Genomic DNA, 20,451 nt, shown 5'->3' on the forward strand with positions numbered 1-20,451 from the left:
TACATAACATTGAATGTTAATGGACTGAACACACAACCAAAAGATACAGATTGGAATAAATGAACAAAAGCATGGTTCAAACTATATGCTGTTTAAGAGAGGCTCTACTAGATCCAAAGAAACAAATAGGTTGAAAGTGATAAGGTTGGAAAATATGTTTTGTCTAGCTATGCTAAATCAGATAAAATAGACTTTAAATCAAATATGTTACAAGAAGACAAAGAAAGGCACTATATATTAATGAAAAATCAATCCACCACAAAGAAATGAATCATAAATATTTATGCACCTAACCATGGCACCCCAAAATACATGAGGCAAACACTTGCAAAGTGAAAGGAGAAACAGACACCTCTACAATAACAGTTGCAGACTTCAACACACCACTGTCATCTAAAGATAGAACATCTAGATAGAAGATCAATAGGGAAGCATAGAATATTATATTATAGTGAATAATATAATAAATAAAGTAGACCTAACAGATACATACTGAACTTTATACACCCAAACAGCAGCATATATATTCTTCCCAAATGCTCATGGATCGTTCTCCAAGAGAGACTACATGTTAGATTGCAAAAGACATTGCAATGCATTTAAAAAGACTGAAATTATATAAAGCATCTTCTCTGAACAAAAATGGAATGAAGCTGGATATAACAGGTAGAGAAATGAAAAGTTCACTAATATGCAGAAGTTAAAAACACTCACAAAGAAATCAGTGGGTCAAAGAAGAAATTACAAGGGAAATCAGTAAATATCTTGAGATGAATGAAAATGAGAACACAACATAAACTTATGGCTTCAGGTACTTCCCTCTAGCCTCTCTAATGCACCTTAAACTAAAAAAAGGACATCTATATAATGTATAAGAATAAACTCCAGGATAACCTCTTGACTCTGGAATCTCTCAACCACAGACGCTTTATTTTGTCTCATTTCCCTCTTCCCCGTTTTGGTCAAGAAGGTTTTCTCAATCCCTTGATGCTCAGTCCCAGCTCATTCTAGGATTTCTGTCCCACATTTCCAGGGAGGTTTACACTCTTAGGAGTCATGTCCTATGTAGAGAGGGGGAGGGCAGTGAGTTTGCTTGTCATGTTGACTGAGAGAGGCCATATCTGAGCAACAAAAGAGGTTCTCTGGGGGTGACTTTTAGGCCTAATTTTAAGTAGGCTTAGCCTATCCTTTGCAGGGATAAGTTTCATATGAACAAACCCCAAGATTGAGGCCTCAGCCTATTGATTTGATTGTCCCTACTGCTCGTGAAAATATCAGGAATTCTCCAAATAGGGAAGTTAAATTTTCTCCCTCTCACCATTCCCCCAAGGGGACTTTGCAATTTTTACAAATATTTTAGCAAATATACCTCACTAATACATGAATGCAAGATGTACCACATTAATATAAAGTGCTAAAAATGAGGTAGGGCACAGTAATATGGGAATGCTATACTTTTTACATAATTTTTCTGTAAAACTATAACTTCTCTAATTAAAAATTAAATAGAAAACAAACTATAATCATTTTTATTCTTTTCCTTACTGTGGTGGTTTGGAACTATGTATACCCATAAAAACATGCTCTTCAGCTTAATCCATTCCTTTGGGTATCCACCTATTTTAGGAAGAAACTTGATGAGATTACTTTCATTAGGTGTGGCCCACTTCAAAATAGATGGGTCTTAATCCTGTTACTGGAGTCCTTTGTAAGCTGAATGAAATTCAGACAGAGGAAGCAGCCAGATGCCAAAATCAACAGAACCCTGAAGAGAATGGAGAGGCCAAGAGAGGTCACCACATACTTTGTGATGTAACAGAGGAGCCCAGGACTAAGGGTCACCAGCAGCAAGCCCCAGAATGCCAGTTTTGGGGCAGAAAACATCACCTTGATGATGACTGGATTTGGACTTTTTTCCTGGCTTCAATTCTGTGAGTCATTAAATTTCCATCATTTAAGCCATCCTTCTGCATTGTATTTGCTTGAGCAGCCAATGAAATTAAAACACTTATTTCATTAAAACTTTTTCAATTTTTCCTAGACATAAAGCCGACCAAAAAGGTTATATGAATTCCTGACTTCAGGTGCCTTACATTTGATTAGTGAAAATTAGAAATGGGTAAAATCACTATATTTTACTAAACTATTGGCAATTGTAGATTTTTCTTTTCCCACTAGCCAGGTCCACAGCATGTAGTAATTTGTAATTCTGTAGTGTCAAGACTTAAGATTTTACTCTTTTCTCTAAAATTTTCATGTCTTTTATTTCTTTTTTTTTCCTAATGGTTTTGGCAAGATCTTTTAGTACAATGTTGAATAACAGTGGTAACAATGGCACCCATCCATGTCTTTTTCCTGATCTTAGAGGGAAAGCCTTCATTCTTTCATTAGGAAGTAGCATGCTAACTGTGGGTTGTTTTTATATATGCCCTTTATCAAGTTGAGGAATTTTCCTCTTATTCCTAATTTACTAAGTTTTTTAAAATTAAGAAGTAGTGCTAGATTTTATCAAATGCCTTTTCTGTATCAATTCAGATGATCAGGGTTTTTTCCCCTCATTCTGTTAATATGTTGTATTACATTAATTGGCTTTCTTATATTGAACTACCCTGGCATACCAGGGATAAATCTCACTTGATCATCATGTATTATTATTTTAATCAGCAATAAAATAGCATTTTATTGAGGATTTTTGCATTTATACTATGAAATGTTATTCTATAATTTTCTTTGTTTTGATATCTTTTCTGGCTTTAGTGTAAGGGTGATGTTGGCCTTATAGACTGAGCTAGGGAGTGTTCCCACCTCTTCAAAAATTTTTTTTGAAGAGTTTGAGCAAAATAGCTGGTAATTCTTTGAATTTTGGGTAAAATTTCCCTTTGAAGCCATTTGGTCCTGGACTTTTCTTTTTGGGGAGGATATTGATAACTGAAGCAACATTTTTCTACTTAACAGTTTGTTGGGATCTTCTGTTTCTTCTTGAGTTAGTGTAGGTAGTTTGTGTGTTTCTAGGAATTTGTCCATTTTGTTTAAGTTGTTTAATTTATTGGTGTCCAGTTGTTCATAGTGACCTTTTGTATTCCTTTTCATTTTAGTTGGGTCAGTAGTAATATCCCCTTTGTCATTTCTAACTTTAGTTATGTCTTCTCTCTCTTTTTCTTTTTTTTTTGCTTCACTCGTTTCTTCAAGTTTTGAAGTTAGGTCTTTGATTTGAAATCTTATTTTTTCATATAAGCATTTAGAGCTGTACATTTCCCTCTTAACATTGCCTTTGCTGCACTCCATAAGTGTTGGTATGTTTTAATTTCCGTTTATTTTACCTCAAGTTATTTCCTAGTTTCCCTTGCTATTTCCTCCTCAATTGTTTAAGAATATGTTTTTTAATGTCCACATATTTGTGAAGTTTCCTTTTCTCTTTCTTTTACTCATTTCTAGCTTTATCCATTGTGGTCAGAGAAGATACGTTGTTGATTTCAATATTTTTTAATCTTTGAGAGCTGTTTTGTGACCTAATATATGCTATCCTGGGGAAAGATTCATGTGCCCCTGAGAAGAATATGTGTTCTGTTGTTGGGTGAAGTGGTCTATATTACCCCTTTAGGTCTCCTTTGTTTAGAATATTGTTCAAGTTTTATATTTCTTTATTTATTTTATGTCTAAATGTTTTATCCATTATTGAAAATTGTGTATTTGTCTCCTTCTATTAATGTAGAACCTTCAATTTCTCCCTTCCTTCAAATCTGTCCATTATTTGCTTTATATATTTTGATGCTCTACATTTAGTTGCATATATTTATAAGTGTTATATTTCATGTTGAATTGGCCCCTTTATCAGTGTATAATGACTGTCTTTGTACCTTCTAACTTTTTTTTACATTGTCTATTGTATCTGATATGAGCATAGCCTCCCCAGTTCTCTTTTGATTTCTCCTTGCATGGTATATTTTATTCTATTCTTTAACTTTCAACTTCCCTGTATTTTTTAATATAAGATAAGTGTCTTGCAGATAGCATACAGTTGGGTCATGCTTTTTTTTATCCATACTTCCAATCTGTGCCTTTTACTGGACGGTTTAATCTATTTATACTTAAAGTCACTACTGGTAATGCAGAATTTTCTTCTGCCATTATACTCTTTAATCTTTGTAAGTCTTATGCCTTTTTTGCCCCTCAATTATTCCATTAATGCCTACTTTTATAATTATTTTTTGCATGTATTGTGCCATATTGAGTACCTTCTCATATCAGTATAGATTTTTTCATATTTTTTTCCTTGTGGTTACCATGGGAAATCTAAATTTAACATCCTAAATACATAACAGTAATATTAATTTGATGCCAATTTGACTTCACTAGCATAGACTTTTTCAATATACCTCCATATCCCTACCTTTTTGTACTTTCTACTGTTTATATCTTTATATATCATATGTCCAAAATCATATATATTTTATTACTTTTTGCACATGTTGTATCATATTGAGTACCTTCTCATATTCTGTATAGATTTCTTCATATATTTTCCTTGTGGTTATCATGGGAAATCTAAATTTGACTTCCTAAATATGTAACAGTCATATTTAGTTTGATACCAACTTGACTTCAGTAGCATATACACAGACTTTTCCAATATACCTCCATATCCCTACCTTTTTGTACTTTCTACTGTTCCTATCTTTGTACATCATATGTCCAAAATCATATATTTATTGTTGGTTTTTATGTATTTACATTTTAGCACCTGTATTAGTTTGTTAATGCTGTGAGAAATGGAATGCCTTTTATAAAGGGAATTTATTAAGTTACAAGGTTACAGTTCTAAGGCCATGAAATGTCCAAATTAAGGTGTCTAGAGAAAGATACCTTGACTCAGGAAAGAGCCAGTGATGTTCAGGGTTTCTCTGTCAGCTGGGAAGGCACATGGTGACATCTGCTAGCTTTCTCTCCTGGCTTCTTGTTTCCAACATTTTCTCTGGGGGCATTTTCTTTCTGCATCTCCAAACATCTCTCTCTCTGTGTTGGCTCTGAAACTTTTTCCAAAATGGTTCCCTCTTAAAAAACTCTAGTAAGCAACCCACCTTGAATGGGTGGACAGACATCTCCATGGAAACCATCTAATCAAAAGATCCCACCTACAGTTGGGTGGGTCAAATCTCCATGGAAACAAGTTAATAAAAAAGATCCAACCTAACAATATTGAATGAACATTAAAGAACATGGTTTTTCTGGAGTACACAACAGTTTCAAACCAGCACAGCACATGTAGGAAATAAGACATGCATTTATACACCCCAAAATACACTACAGTAGTATTGGCATTTATAAATACCCAAATGGTTACCTTTACCGGAGATCTTTATTTCTTTATGCCACTTTGAAACACTGTCTAATATCCTTTCCTTTGTGTCAGACGAACTTCCTTTAGCATTGCTTATAGTGGTCCAGTGGTGATGAACTCCTTAGCTTTTGTTTATCTAGGAGTATCTTAATATCTCCCTCATTTTTGAAAGAAAGTCTCACTGGACATAAAATTCTTATCTATCAGTTGTATCCTTCAGCACTTTAAGTATTTCAATCTACCACTTAGTTGCTTCCATGGTTTCTGATGAGAAATCAGCATCCAATATAATTGGATTTCCGTTTTATGTAACATGTTGTTTTTCTCTTGCAGCTTTCAGAACTCTCTACTTGTCCTTTGAATTCAGCAGCTTGATCATTAAATAACTGGTTTGTTTCTTCCTATTTATCCCTTTTGGTGTTCTTTGGGCTTCTGGAATGTGAATATTTGTGTGTTTTGCCAAGTTTGGGAAGTTGTCCTTCATTATTTCTTTGACTACTCCTTTTGCCCCTTTCTCTCTTTCTTCTCCTTCTGGAATTCTCTTAATGTGTATATTGGTAAATTTGATGGTGTCCCAGAGGACTCTTAGACTATTCTCACTTCTTACATTCTTTATTCTTTCTGTGTCTAGCCTGACTTGTTTGAATTGTCTTGTCTTCAAGTTTTCTAATTCTTCTTCTGCCTGTTATAATCTGCCTTGAAACTTGGACATTTTTCATTTCAGTTATTGTGGTCTTCAACTCCCAAAGTTCTATTTAGATCCTGTTTTAAATCCTAGGCTGCTCAAGTAGATACCATGAAATGGGTCAGTTAAACAATGGAAATATATTACTTTCAGTTTGAGACTTTGAGAAAGTCCTTATCATGGTGTCATCAAGGTGATGCTTTCTTCCCAATCACTGGCATTCTGGAGCTGGCTGCTGCAGATCTATGTTCCTTAGCTTGTCACGTGACAAGGCACATGGTGAATCTCCTGGTCTCTCCCTTCTCTGTCCATGGTGTCACACTTTCTTTAATTTGTCCCTTCTTTTTTTCTTTCAGTCCAGGCTGGCAGTGGTACTGCTCATCCAAATCTTATAAAACACTTGTTGGCCTTGCAGTTGGTTCACAGGAGTCCAAAACATTAATTTCTGGTCTCTTTGTGCCCAGGATTTCATTTTTTAACTTATCCCTTTCCTCTTTCATTTCACTATAAGCTGCAAGGAGAAACCAGGCTGCCCTTTCCACTTTAAGCTTGGAAATCTCCTCAGATAAATATCTAAGTTTATCACTTTCAAATTCTGCCTTTCATCTAACATCAGAACCAGTTTTGTCAAGTTCACTGCCATTTTAAGAATAAGAATCTTTCCTCTGGTTTCCATTAACATATTTTTCACTTCCTTCTAAGACCTCATCAGAAATACTTTTAGCATCCATATTTCTACCAACCTTATATCAAACAATATAGGCCTTTTCTACCAAGTGTCTCAAAATTCTCTCACCCTCTACCTATTATCCAATTCCAAACCCCTTTTTATGGTTTTTAATATTTGTTACGAAAGCACCCCACTGTTCCAGTACAAAAATCTGTTTTTAGTTTCCTGGGCTTCTCAAGCAAATACCATGAAATGGATCAAGTTAAACAATGGGAATATATTTGCTCACAGTTTGAGGCTCAGAAAAAATCTAAATCAAGGTATCCCCAAGGTGATAATTTGTCTCGAAGACTGTGGCATCCTGGCGTTGACTGTTATTGATCCTTGCTCCTTAGCTTGTCATATGGTAAAGTAAGTGATGGTGTCCCCTAGTCTTCTATTTTCTCTTGTTTCCGTTGATGTTCAGCTTCTGACTGCTGTGGCTTTCTCTTCCTTTGTCTGAATTTGATTCTCTTATAAGGGACTCCAGTAATAGTGTTAAGACCCATTCTGATTGAGGTGGGCCACACCTTAAGTGAAGCAACCTCATCAAACATCCTACTTACAATGGTTCAAGCCCACAGAAATGGATAAAGTTTGAGAAAATATTTTCTGGAGCATATTTTCATGAGCTCCAAACCATCATGCTTCATTTTTGAAATTTTTGTTTCTTCACTAAGATTCTCATATGGCTCATTCATTGTTTTCCTGATAGCTGTTATTCTTTTTCTGTATTTTACCTCATTTCCTTGAGTATTTTTGACCTTATGTTTTAAAGTCTTTGGTATGCCCACAGTCTTATTCATTGCTGTTTTCTGGATTTTTATCCTCTTCCTTTGACTGGGTCATCATTTCCTGTAGCATTGTTTGTATTGTACTCTTGCACACTATACATTCTAATCTTTTTAAGTGTTACTTCTGGAATTTATTCCCTGAGATATCTGTTTCTTGATTTTTGTAACCAGCTGGCGATATGACAAAGATTTTCTTGATGTTAGCCATCCTATCAGGAAAGTCCATCCAAGGAAATTGCTAAGTGCAGCATTTTCCTTGTCTTTCCTAGGCCTGTGTCTTGTCCTGGGCTATTTTTTTTTTTTATTTGCTTTGAAGTTTCCCTGTATGTAGGAGTTTGGATGCTCTCTCAATTTCCCAAGAGACAAACCTTCTTCCTCTTCCTGGTGTTTAAATTAGGTAATCTTTAACCCTAGGATATCCAGCTCAATAATTCCTTATACTGCTTTCATTGTTTTCTCAAGCTGCTTTTATCTGGAGGGAAATTCTGGGAGAGAGAGGGCATGCCAGAGAGAAGTTCCCTGTTAGTCTTCCCCAGTTGGAACAAGGCTGGGGACCCAGGAAGGAGGTGCAGACTGGTTCCAAACTGCCTTGTGGCAGGGATCTGGAGGGGTGCCAGGAACCTCTTCCATGGCTCCTCAGAGCTATACTTTCCTGACCTGCCCAGAAAATGAAATCCTTGCACTGATCCCCTTAGCTCTGCAGAAGTATCATGTCTTTAAGTTTCCTCAGCAGCCTTTGTCCTGGGTGGGTTGGAATAATGAACACCTTTAGAACCAGACCCCCAGTGATCTGATGTTGCTAATCAAAAGCCATGATTAGTCATCAGCCAGACCTACCCCCGAACTTGTGGAAGTGGGTTTTTGTTTCCCTTTCTGTCACCAGGGATCTAGGCAGGGGCTATACCCCACAGTGGCCTGCTTAGAGAGTGGGGATGGGTACTGCTGCATAGAGAGAGCAATTTCCCTCCTAGTCTTTACTATAATTTCCCAGTCTCTTTCTCTTCTCTGCCCTAGATGCTGTACAGTGTTCTCCTGGACTCTGGAGTTTTGAACTGGTTGTTCCAGACAATTCCTGCCTGTTTTAATAGTTATTCTGGTAGAGAAACTTAATCCCTGAGTTTCCTACTCTGCCATTTTCCCTTCAGATTCTGACTCATAGTGTTTTCCCTTTTTACTCTAATTGTGTTGTTTTCTTTTATATCTTCATCCTGTATTTTGTATATTTTCTTCCAGGTCACTAATTCTCTGAGTTGTGATGCCTAATCTGCTTAATACTATCTCTTCAGTTCTTAATATCACTTATTTTCTTTTCCACTTAGAGGACTTGTAATTGTTTCCTTCTTTCCTATTCTCCGAAAAAAAAGTCTTTTTTTTTCAAACATATATAGTTAATTTAAAATTTGTATCTAGAAGTTCATTATTATGTTCTCTTAAAGGGTTTATTTCTTATCATATATTATTTTTCTTTGTTTTCTACCATGTTGTGTTCTCTTCTCCATAGCTGGTGATAATGTTTTGGGTGCAGGCATATATGAAACCCTTTAGAGATAATATGACCCTAGACTTGTGTTTCCTCTATCATCATCCTTTGAAGAAGATATACTTTTCTTTCTCATAGGTAATATGAATGTGAATACTTTGGTTACCTAAATGAAATTAGAATCGGAAATGATATCAAACTGGGATTTAGACTCTGAAGCAGGGTCTATTTCTAGTTCACTTTTATTGCTAAATTGTGACCATCTTTTGTTATGCTCTCCCTCTTCTTTTGAACTGCCTGAATTAAAATTTTTTTTTTTTCTGTAAAAAACTATGCTCAGTTTCTCAGCAGTCTCTTGAAAAACTGGCTGATAGTTTAGACAAAAGTAGGCAAAATATCTTGTCCAATTATCTGTTTTTCCGTTATCTCTCAGATATTGATCTGTGATCTTTACTCTTTTTATTAAACTGTGTGATTCCTTCGAATGGATATTTTCTATGGCTTTAGTTTCATCTAATAACTTTGCCTACAAATACTGGAAACAGAACTCCAGATTGAGTAGGATTTTCATTGAGATAAAGAGTGATGTGAGCATGACATGGATAAGTCAAGTTTGAAGTTGTGGGCAGGACATGGCTGTCTAAAATAGACTGCTCAGTTTGGGGAGAAGGAGGAAAACCAATGTCCATTCAGGACAGATGAAAGAATGGCAGACAAGCCTTATCTTCACAGATAAAAATTTGGACTTTATCCTGATGAGATATTTAGGATTTTGGGTTGGGTACTAGCATGATTTAAGAAGTGCATGAGAAGGATGAACCTAACAGTCCTGTCCTGCATGCATGATGACACAGGGTCCTATTTCCGATGTCAAGTAAAGACCTTAAGCTCACATGAAGATGAACTTTTTGTCTTGAATACCATCATTACTTCTTGTGGTTTTTCTTCCCCAAACCTTATTTTGTATGAGGATCTTTTAGAGTTGGGATTTAGAACTAATTTTGGATGGTGGACTATTTCCAATATTTAAATTATTTTGAAAATCAAATAACCATTGGGGAGAGAGGCTATTTGTTTCCTTACATATTGTAAATCTTTAGAATCCTGAAAATTATTACTTGCCTAAGCTAAAGATTTGGTTCTTATTCTGCAGAAATCTGCAGAGTTTACTTGAACATTCCTTTTTAAATCAGTGAGTCTTTATATTGCTTTATGAGGTTTAGTGCCTCCCCCTCACAGCAGATTGTAAAGTCATTATTTACATTGCACATCTTCCTTTCTCCATCAGGGAAACTCCAGTACTTTAGAGCTGAGAATTTCAGAGCCATAAAGAACTTTAGAAATCATCTCAATTCAGCCCCCTCAATTTAAGGTTAGGAACAAAAGCCCAGATTGTTTATGGGACTTACCCAAAGTCACACTGCTGATTAATGGCAGAGTTGGAAATAGAACCAATGTAATTTGGATGGTAGACTTTTAGAACATATTTTTGATTCCAACACAAAGTTTAAGAAATCTAGCAGGTTAAATGGAATGATGAGTATTTGAATTAGAAGATTAAATACCATGTAATTTATTTACAGACAGGAAAATACTTACTGATTTTTGAAATTTCTGTGTTGGCTTCTTCATATATAAACTCAGTGCCAGGTACATTATTAGAGGCTCAGGATACAGACATAAATGATGCGTAATTCCTGCAATGAAGGCCACATGTTCTAATCTGGTAGATAGGTATGTGATGTGACAAGGATGTGATAGAAATTAATGGTTAGATTATCTGACTCCCTATTCAGTTTATTTTATCCATCAGACCAAGATCACTGTGAGAGCCTGAATAAAAAACTGGAATAATTATAGAATTAACTCAATTCTAAGATATCTATACAAACCTCATATCATGTGAATTTACTTAGCATTATCCAGTTACATTTTTACTTGATTTCTGCAGAGACACAGGTCTGGGTTCTTACATCATGGGCCATGTCTTATTCATTCCTGGGTCTCACACCCAATATCAGGCCAGGCACAAAAGAGGTTCCTAATAAATGGTTCTTGATTTTGCCGATATTTTCTTAAATCATTAACCCACAGATCCAATCTTACTGCCTTAAATGGACACTTGAATATCAGTTGATTTTTCTTTTGGTATAATTAAACAATTTTTATTTTTCTGCGAATGGACTGTAGCTATAAAGAAGTTAGTGACATGAATCGTTCGTCACTAAATTAGAATGGTCATTCAGCAAAATAACATGCTTAGACAGTGTACCAATGAAACATTTCAAAATCTACAATGTCAGTAGCTGTCATCTTTTTGGATTTAAAAGTGGCCTAAATTGCTAGTTTTATGAAGGTAACAAAATAACATTAAAACTTAAGCACTTCTAAGAGTCTCTGCCGTTGCTGAAGAACACAGTGAAGACATATATAGCAAATGCAAGGTTTAATAGTCAGTCTATGAAATTGCAGGGCATTTCTCTGAATAAAATTGGTAGTTTTCTTTATCCTTAAGGGTAAAAAGTAAGAAGCATATGAAACATAAAAAAGGAAAAGCTCCACTAATGCATTTTGAAAAAATATTTTCTCCAAGAATGGCGTTGGACCTATGGCAGTGTTAGTTTGCTTTGAACAGAACTGTATGATCCGAAGACTCATCAGAAAGCATGCATAACCTATGGAAAGAAAATCTACTTTGGACTACCAAAACCCAGTGCCCTAGTTCCTTTGTATCATGGGAAATCAAAGAAGTAAAGATTTGATGTTTCTCTTGTGTTCAGCATGAGATTTGCTCATGTAACAAACTTCCACTGAGTATTAATTATGAATTAAAAATGAAAGGCAGAGTCGATGCAGTTTTAAGACTGAAAGTGTAATATAGATAAGATTATGTATTCAGCTATGTTACCAATTGAGCTGCAATGTGATCACTTTAAAAAAAACTTTAATAAAATATAATTTACATGTAGTAAAATGCACCATTTCAAGTGTACAGTTTTATGAGTTGACAAATGTATACATTCATGTAAATACCTCCCTAATCAAATTATAGGAAATTTCCACCTGCCTAGACTGTTCCTTCATTCTCTTTAGTAGGCATTTGCCTTCCTCCTTCTCTGCTTGAGGCAAACATTGATCTAATTTTATCTCTGTGGATTAATTTTGCCTCTTATAAATGTAGCCATAATATCTATTCTTTTTTGTCGCCTGGTTTCCCATGCACAGCCTAATATTTTAAAAATTTTTCCACGTTGTTGTTCATATGTTTTTCTCCTTTTTCCTTTCTGAGTAGAATTTCATTTTTTTAATATACCACAAGGTGTTTATGAATTTACCGCCTGTTGGATTTTCCCTCCAGGTTTTGATATGTGAAGGTGTTTTGTGGACATATGCTTTCATTTAGAGAGGAACTTCTCAATCATTTGATAAGCACATTTGATTTAGAAGAAACTGTCAAGTATTTTCCAAAGTCATTGTACCACCGACAGGTCCATCGACAAAGTATGAGAATTCCAGTTGATCCCTATTCCTAGCAATAGTTGATAGTCTTTGTAATTCTAGCAATTCTAGTGGGTGGGAAATGTCATATAATTTAATTTGCATGCCCCTGATGATATGAATGTATTTTCATATACTTATGAGCCATTTGCACTTCTTATTTTGAAGTTTCTGTTCAAGCACTGCCCATTAATTTCTTCAAATCGACTTGTTTCTCATTATCGAGATTGAAAAATTTTTTTGTGTCTTGTGTATGACATCTCTTCCTACCCCAAAGTCAGAATGATTTTATTCTTTCTTTTCTTCTAGAAATTTTATAGCTTTATTTTTTATGTTTGGGTTTAGAATCCATTTCTAGTGAATTTTTTTACATGGAGTTAAGGGCCATGCTTAAAATTTTACTTTCCATGAAGTCAATTGTTTAACCCCATTTGCTAAAAAATTATTTCCTTCCTCATTGAATTATTTTGGTATTTTGTGAAAAGTTAACTGATGTATATATAATATATTTATTTGTTTATGTATGCTTATGTATACACACAAAACATATACAAGCATATATTTTATTTATATATTTTCTCTATTATATATAATTTATTTATTTCTGGACTTTCTTATGTTCCCTTAATCTATATGTATATCAATGTAACAATATTATACTAATTTCAAGGAAGTCTTGAAATTAAGTATTTTGATTCTTCCAGCTCTCTTCTTTTTAAAATTTGTTTTGGTTATTCTAGGCCCCCTGCATCTCCATATACATTTTTAAATCAGCCTGCCAATTTCTGAAGAAATACCTTCTAGGAGATTAGTGGGATATTTTGAATCTATAGATTAAGTCCGAGAGATATGTCTTAATACAGTATCAAGTCATTCAATCCATGAACATAGTATATGTGGAAGCACAGGGCCTAGGGAGATTGAGTGCCCTGGGCAGTCACACAGTCAGTTGATGGCAAAACGGAGGAATTTAGGTATACGAAACAACCAGTACTGTTGAATCATTCAGTACAATGTCAATTTTATACCATAAAACGCCTTCAACAGTTTTGCGTCTAATTTAAGTGTTTAGGCATCTCCTGCAACTTAGGGGACATTTGTCTTCACCACAGCATCTCTCATCATGACTCTTTGAATTACTTCTATTCTTTTACAGGAGGACGATGGAAAAGTGTGTGTGTGTGCACACATGCATGTGTGCATTTTAATACGGCCACACTATGCTCTCAGAGATCTAAAGGAATGAAAGCAAAAATACCAAATGAAAGGAGTCAGGAAATACAGACTATTTCTTCTATGATCCCTACCTGATTGAAAAACGGATGTATGGGAGAAATTTGGTGGGACCAATAGCAATATTTTATGCATTAGTGAAGAGTTTTATCTTCTACGTGACATGTTTCAGGCACATTGTTTCATTTGCACCTCCTTTGGATCAAAGAGCAAGGATGCAAAGGTATAATGTAGCATGGATTATAAGTATCGTCATCCAGAAGAGCAACCAAAGCTTCCTTCTTTCTTCTTTTCAGCTAAAAATTTCTGTGTCCACCCAGACTTTTTCTTTAATTCACCTTGCTTATAGTTTATTTCCTAGCATCCCAGAGCAACCTTTTATTATGAGGTAGACCTAGATCAGCACTTTGGTAAAAAAATGTTGTGACTTCTCTTTTGACTTTGGGAGAAGCTAAACTATTCAGGTAGTTTCTCTAGGGCTGCTGCTTTGATATATGACAGTATGATTAAGTTTGCTTTAACATGAAAATTAAGAAGTAAATTTTGTTATCGAATGAACCTAAGCCCTAATGCTAACACTGCACTGTGATGTATCCCAAACAAACACAAATCTGAACCTGAGATCTCTGAGGATTAACGCAGCCCTCTATCAGAAGGTCTTCCCCAGGATATGGACAAGGCAGAAAATTAAACAATTCTACATATAGCAAAATTGCCTAAAACTTCTCTTGAACCATGTTGCTCACTAAAATCCCGTATGACACGTGCCAGATTGAAGCTGTCATGTACCCCAGAAAATGCCTTGTTATTTTAATCCATTCCTGTAGGTGCAGACCTATTGTGAGTGGGAATTTTGGTTAGGTTATTTCGATGGAGATGTGATCCACCCCATTTTAAAGTGGGTTTTAATCCTTTTTACTGGTGTTCTTTATGAGAGGATAAAGGACAGAGAAGCTGCGAGCACAGAGAAAAGCCCCAGAGGAACTAAGAGAGGACCCACCGAAAAGGCTGCTGGAACCAGAGCTGATGGCAACAAAACCCAGGAGTGAAGGACCAACAGAAACCAGCCGCATGCCTTCCCATGTGACAGAGGTGTCGCAGATGCCAGCAGCCTTTCTTCAGAGTCCTGGTATCATCCTATTGATTCCTTAATTTGGACATTTTCATGGCCTAAGAACTGTAAATTTTAAGTTAATCCCCATTGTAAAAGCCAACCCATTTCTGGTACATTGCATTCTGGCAGCTTTAGTGAATTAAAACAACCCAGAAGTTTCACTTCTCTTTATTCTTGCTCCATCCTATTTTTTTGCCTCTTCATTTCTGAATCTTTCTTTTTCTGGTCTGTCCAGTTCCACTATTATATCATTTTTAATCCTCTCTTTGGGCTTGCTTCTTCAATTCTGTCTTTCTCCATGGTCCTTAGAAATACAACAAAGCACCCAGCGCCAAACTGTTAATAAGACCCTTTTTTGAGGGTAAGAAAAGGAGAAGCTTCAAAAATATTTATATTTTGGGTGTTTCTGTCTTTACCACAAATATCACATGGAGTTAATGATGTTTTTAATTGCTCTATCTCCATGATGTAAGGACCCAGCTACACACAGTGAAAAAAGTGGTAGCCTTTTGCCTCTGAGGCTTTGTTAGTATGGGGACATGGGAAAAGCCTGTCTTAGAGTCAGACTCATCTTTTGGTGTCCTTCATTACAAGCTCTGTGCTGGTTTTGTCACCTGCAAATGGGGGTTATTTAGTCAAAAGAATTTTACCTAGTCTGTCACTCTATGACACAATGTGTATATAGAAATTTTTAAGATTGATTTCGTATGATGAAGCTGACAACATGTTTGAGTAGGGAGACATCAACGTAATTATAATAGCTTTATCAGTGCTATTGTAGAGGAATGAACAGAGTGTGGTAGACCAGCTAAAAAGCAGCATACCCTTCCCCAGTAAGCCCTGACAAGGTTTTAATTGGTAGTGGTGCTGTTCTAGATTATGAAAGGTGAATGTTTTAGTTTGCAAGCTGTCAGAGTGCAATATCTCAGAAATGGAATGGCTATTAAAAATGAAATTTATTAAATAGCAAGTTTATAATTGTAAGGTCATGAAAATGTCCAAATTAAGGCACCAACAACACAAGAAAGGTTGATACCATCTGGAACAGTTCTGTCACTGGGAAATCACATGGCTGGACTCTGGGGGGGTCTTGGGGTTCTGGACATCTGTCTGAGCTGGGAAGATACATGGCAGTGTCTGCTGGCTTTCATAAGCCTTCCCCGGGGGTGGGACAGGGTTGAGGGGCGCCTTCCTTCTGCATCTACAAAGATCTCTGGCTATGTGAGCTCTGTTGGTTCTGAGCTTTTTCCAAGATGGTTCCCTCTTAAAGGGCCCCAGTAAGCAAGCCCACCTTGAATGGGTGGAGACACATCTCCATGGAAACCATCTAAGCAAAAGTTACCACCTACAATTGGATGAGTCATATCTCCATGGAAACAATAAAAAAGATCAAACCCAGCAGTACTGAATGAGGATCAAAGAACTTGGCTTCTCTTGGATACACAACAGATTCAAACCAGCACAGTGAGGATTTAATTATTAGAGGAAACACAGTTCCTATTCAAGGTATTAGATGTAATTGCCTTCAGGGACAAGGCTAGTTGTGTAAATATGCAAAGTGGAGAGGGGTGGATGTATTATTAAAAGGACTTGTGGCAAATTGGAGAGCCCATGCCATTATAAAGCTATTTGAGTTCAAAATAATCTTTTAAAAATACCTCTAACCAAACAAAAATTCTGTGGGCAGAATTCACATCTACTTTCAACCCCTGATAATGGGGAATTCCATGTTTGGTGTGTTTGCGGAACAGGGAAAAACCCAGGATAGGATTCTTGGAGGTGGGGTATAGAAGCAGCTAGCATAGTCAGTGGTGAATCTGAGGCAGAAGGGAAGTTTAGAAAATTCTTCTAAACTTCTAAAAGAGGGACTTTATGTGTTGATCTAAGAGTATGGAATTTATCTCATAGACAATAGAAAGGCTAATGAATTCTTCAATTAGGTGGCATGACAAGAAAAGGTTTGTTCTGCCGGGTAGTATATCACCCTTAGGATAGTAAGGAGAGGAGATTGGATGCAGAAAGCTCAGAGATGAAAGCCATTGTGCAAGCCCTCATGGAGCTGAAAAGGCCTGGACCAAGGCAGCTGAGAATGGGGAAGCGTCTTCAATAAAGAAGAGGCTTCTGATAGAGAACAAAGCAGGTTTCCTCAGACCTCTTTCAGAGGGATAATGTGGGTGAAAGCAATTCAGTTTATAACCGGGGCAGTGTGGTACAGACGTGAGGTGGTACTAACCCCTGCTGATGAGTGGAGCGTGGTTTAGAATTAGGGTTGAACATCCTGGGACTCCCTTCAATTTCTGCATCCTCATGGGCAGTAGTCTGAGTGAGGAGCCCTGTGAGTAGATCTCTCTGAAGCCGACTACTCTTCTGTGGATGGCAGACCCTGGCCTCAGCCTAAACTCAGCTGTTTCATCTGGACCGGGGAGCTCTGCTTCTTGCTGCATGCATGGATACCGACTCTGTGAACATTGTTTTCTTCACTGAGAAAAACAAAAACAACAAAAACTAAAAAGAGCAGACACTTGTATCTGCAGTAATATTCCTCCCTCTCTCTCTCTTTCTCTTTCTCTCTCTCTCTCTCTCTCTATATATATATATATAAACAACATTCATACATCTTACAACTTCCAGCCAGAATCTGTTAGGCTGCTGCTATAGCAACCCCAACAGAAAGTATTCAATGCACCCCCACCCAAATCCCCTCCCAAACTCATATACCTGAGTCACTCTCCTTGTGAGGCTGTCTCTCTTACATTACACCCACTAAGTGAAGATCCAAAGCAAAGAGACAGAAAATAACATCTTCTAACAATCTGCTTGTCATTTAGAAAAAATTCACTGTATAAATGTCATGGAAACAAGCTGTTCTTGCAGAAAGAAAGGAAGAAAGTGCTGCTTCACTTGCTTCCCTTTCAGTTTTAATCTTCCTAATAAAAGGATGAAACAAAGCAAATGTTAAGTGTTTGAAAGCAAATATCTCTGGAGCTTGGCCACTGTGTGGTTCAGCCTGCTGGTGGGCTCCAAGCAGCATGAGCTCCAGATCAAGCTCTCTAAGTGAAGATCAACTGACAGCACAAGGTGCCATTGGAGAATACTAAGAACTCAAAACGGGCTGATATTAAGACAAGGGGTATTTTTCTTTTAATCAGGACTGAAGAGCTTTGCTAGAATATTGGCTTCAAGGCCAACAGATTTCTGTTCATTTTAAGAAATATTCATGGGCACATAACTTGTACAGTTCACTGTGCTTGGATTCTGCGAGGTGTGTCCAGATAAACAGAGCTCTGTTCTCTGGTTTTTGGGTCATGTATATTCTCAGCTGACACAGGAGGCAGGGTATTGAGCACTCAAGGAGAAATAGGAATGCTGTGGAAGCTGTCCGAGTTTAGAGGAAGGAGGTTTTATTTTTCAGCTGGGATTAGCAGAGAAGGCTACAGAGGAAGTGCCATTTGAACTCAACCCCAGAGGAGAGTTTGTATTATAACACCAGGAGGAGGGGAGAAGAAGGAATGCCAGGGAACACATTAAATGAAAACAAGGTAAAGAAAGTGAAGGGGAATGTTTGGGCCTTGAGCGGCAGATAAGCATAGTCTTAACCTGTGCTAGAATAGAGACTCATATACTGCTATGGTATGTGTGGGAACCCAATACCTGTACCCCAAACTCAGTTGATTTGCTATGGGACTTCAGGCAGAGCTTCTAGGGTAAGCAATTTAAGTTGTGTTTCTGCTTTAGGTTGACTTACGCAGATAGACATAGGAAGGTGGTGGAAGAGAGCATAAAGAAACTACATCATAGAGAGAGACTACAGAGCCCCTGGCAGAAATACTTCGAGAAAATAAGAAATTAGGCATGATGAGTTACACTCTGCATCAGGGCTTAAGAGTCAGGAGCAGTGTGTCTGAGCCTTGTAGAGGGAAAAAACACTTTGTGCACGTGGAAGAGAGGAGACTGCCAAACTTTTGTGACTTGGTTTCCAAGAAATCCTCCCATGTGAGTTCTAAAAAAGAATAATATAGATTAGAGATTTGTATTTCCTGTTCACTTCAAAGGAAACAGCCTCTCTCAATGGTCAAGAGATGAGCTGGAAAACTACCAGCAGGAGTCTAAGAAAGGGATCAGTGATAGTTGATGGTTCAGGGAGAAGACAATACAATAGCAACAGCTTCGCAAACAATAGCCGGAAATAAACTTGAACAAGTACAAATTCTTCCAGAAGAAGTAGGAAGCTGCAGGAGAATTTCTGAAAGTAAATGGCTTGGGATCTGAAGCCAACCAAAGGGAAAAGGCAATAAAAATAGAGAATTATAGGTTTAACACTTGGATACACAAACTGATAAAATCTGAGGAACTGTTTGGACTATGTAAAGAATTTATAGTTGGTTGTGTGGGCAGATTTTTCAAAGTGCATCCTGTGGAATATTCATCCTGAGGAGGCTGGGGTTGAGGATACCAAAAGGTTAAGGTATCTTGGGATGGGATGATGAAAGTTGCAGAAGAGTGAGAAGACCTTTTCAGTAGTCCGGGAAAAATGGAAGGACCTGAGCCAGGCAGGTTGAGGCAGGAGGAAAGGGAAAGAGGGACCAACATGAACCCTTTCACCCACAAGGTATCAAACAGAGGTCAAGACTGGTTGGTTGGTGCTCGGTTGATTGATTGCACCTGGATAAGAAGAGAAGCAAAATTGAGTAAAAAATCTTTTATGAAGATTTAAGGCTCAAGAAAATATAGCATGATTGTTAAGTGAAGAGTTCTGAAAGCAGACGACTGTATTTGATCCTATTTGGATCATTTAGTAGTGAGGGAACTTTGGGCATCACTTACCTCCCTAAGTGTATTTTCTGATCTAAAAAAACATATAAAAATATAAAAATGCTTATCTTTCAAGCTTATTTTTTGGATTAACCAATATATTTTATGTAATATTGTTAAAAATTTATCATAAAGAGAAATCAATTTATAGAGAAAACTGATAGGTTTGTTTTAAGCACTCTAAGTAGCCATTTTAATGTTGTAATAATTATTTCTTTGAGATACAAGAGAGGGTGCTTTAGGGTAAGTAAGCATTGTGTTTTGAAATGCAGCATTTGGCCCAGTGCTGCATCTCTCAAGCTTGAGTATGATTGAATTTTTAAAGGATTCTCAATATTGAATTAATTATTCTTTACATTGTTGTCTAAATGTATACAAACATAAACCAGAGAAAAATATGTATTTATAGCTCTTTTACTAAAGCAAAATTTGGAAATTAAATATATTAAAACTGTAAAGTCAGGAAAATTCTAATTGTAAACATTAAAAGAAACATGAGAAATCATGCTGAAATTAGATCACAGGTGTTAGATTTAATAGTAAAACATTGTGGCCATATGTAGGCGTCTATGTTTATTTTCCTACTCTGTTTTTACTTCTAAAACCTATGTATAGAGGAAATACTTCAGTTATGCTTATGCCTATTCATAAAATTAAATCATGTGTAACTGTATAAAAAAATCAAGGCTAGTTTAGGATTTAGGAAAATCATTAATTCACACAATTAACTCTACCAAACAAATCCTAAATACGATTTTTTAATAAAATGTTATAAAGGACTTTGCAAA

The 20,451-nt window shown here is 36.5% G+C and overlaps 1 long non-coding RNA gene across 7 annotated transcripts in view; it reads left to right on the forward strand.

Annotated features, from left to right (window-relative positions):
- The first annotated feature begins 1,817 nt into the window (after positions 1–1,817).
- The window catches only part of LOC143665491 (uncharacterized), a 99,845-nt gene continuing 81,211 nt past the window's right edge, over positions 1,818–20,451 (forward strand). For all 7 annotated transcript variants that reach the window (XR_013167012.1, XR_013167007.1, XR_013167006.1 and 4 more), the window contains exon 1: positions 1,818–1,931. This is a non-coding gene — a long non-coding RNA (uncharacterized LOC143665491). The remainder of the gene's footprint in view (positions 1,932–20,451) is intronic.

Source organism: Tamandua tetradactyla, chromosome 21, assembly GCF_023851605.1.
Source record: "Tamandua tetradactyla isolate mTamTet1 chromosome 21, mTamTet1.pri, whole genome shotgun sequence".
NCBI classification, from domain to species: Eukaryota; Metazoa; Chordata; class Mammalia; order Pilosa; family Myrmecophagidae; genus Tamandua; species Tamandua tetradactyla.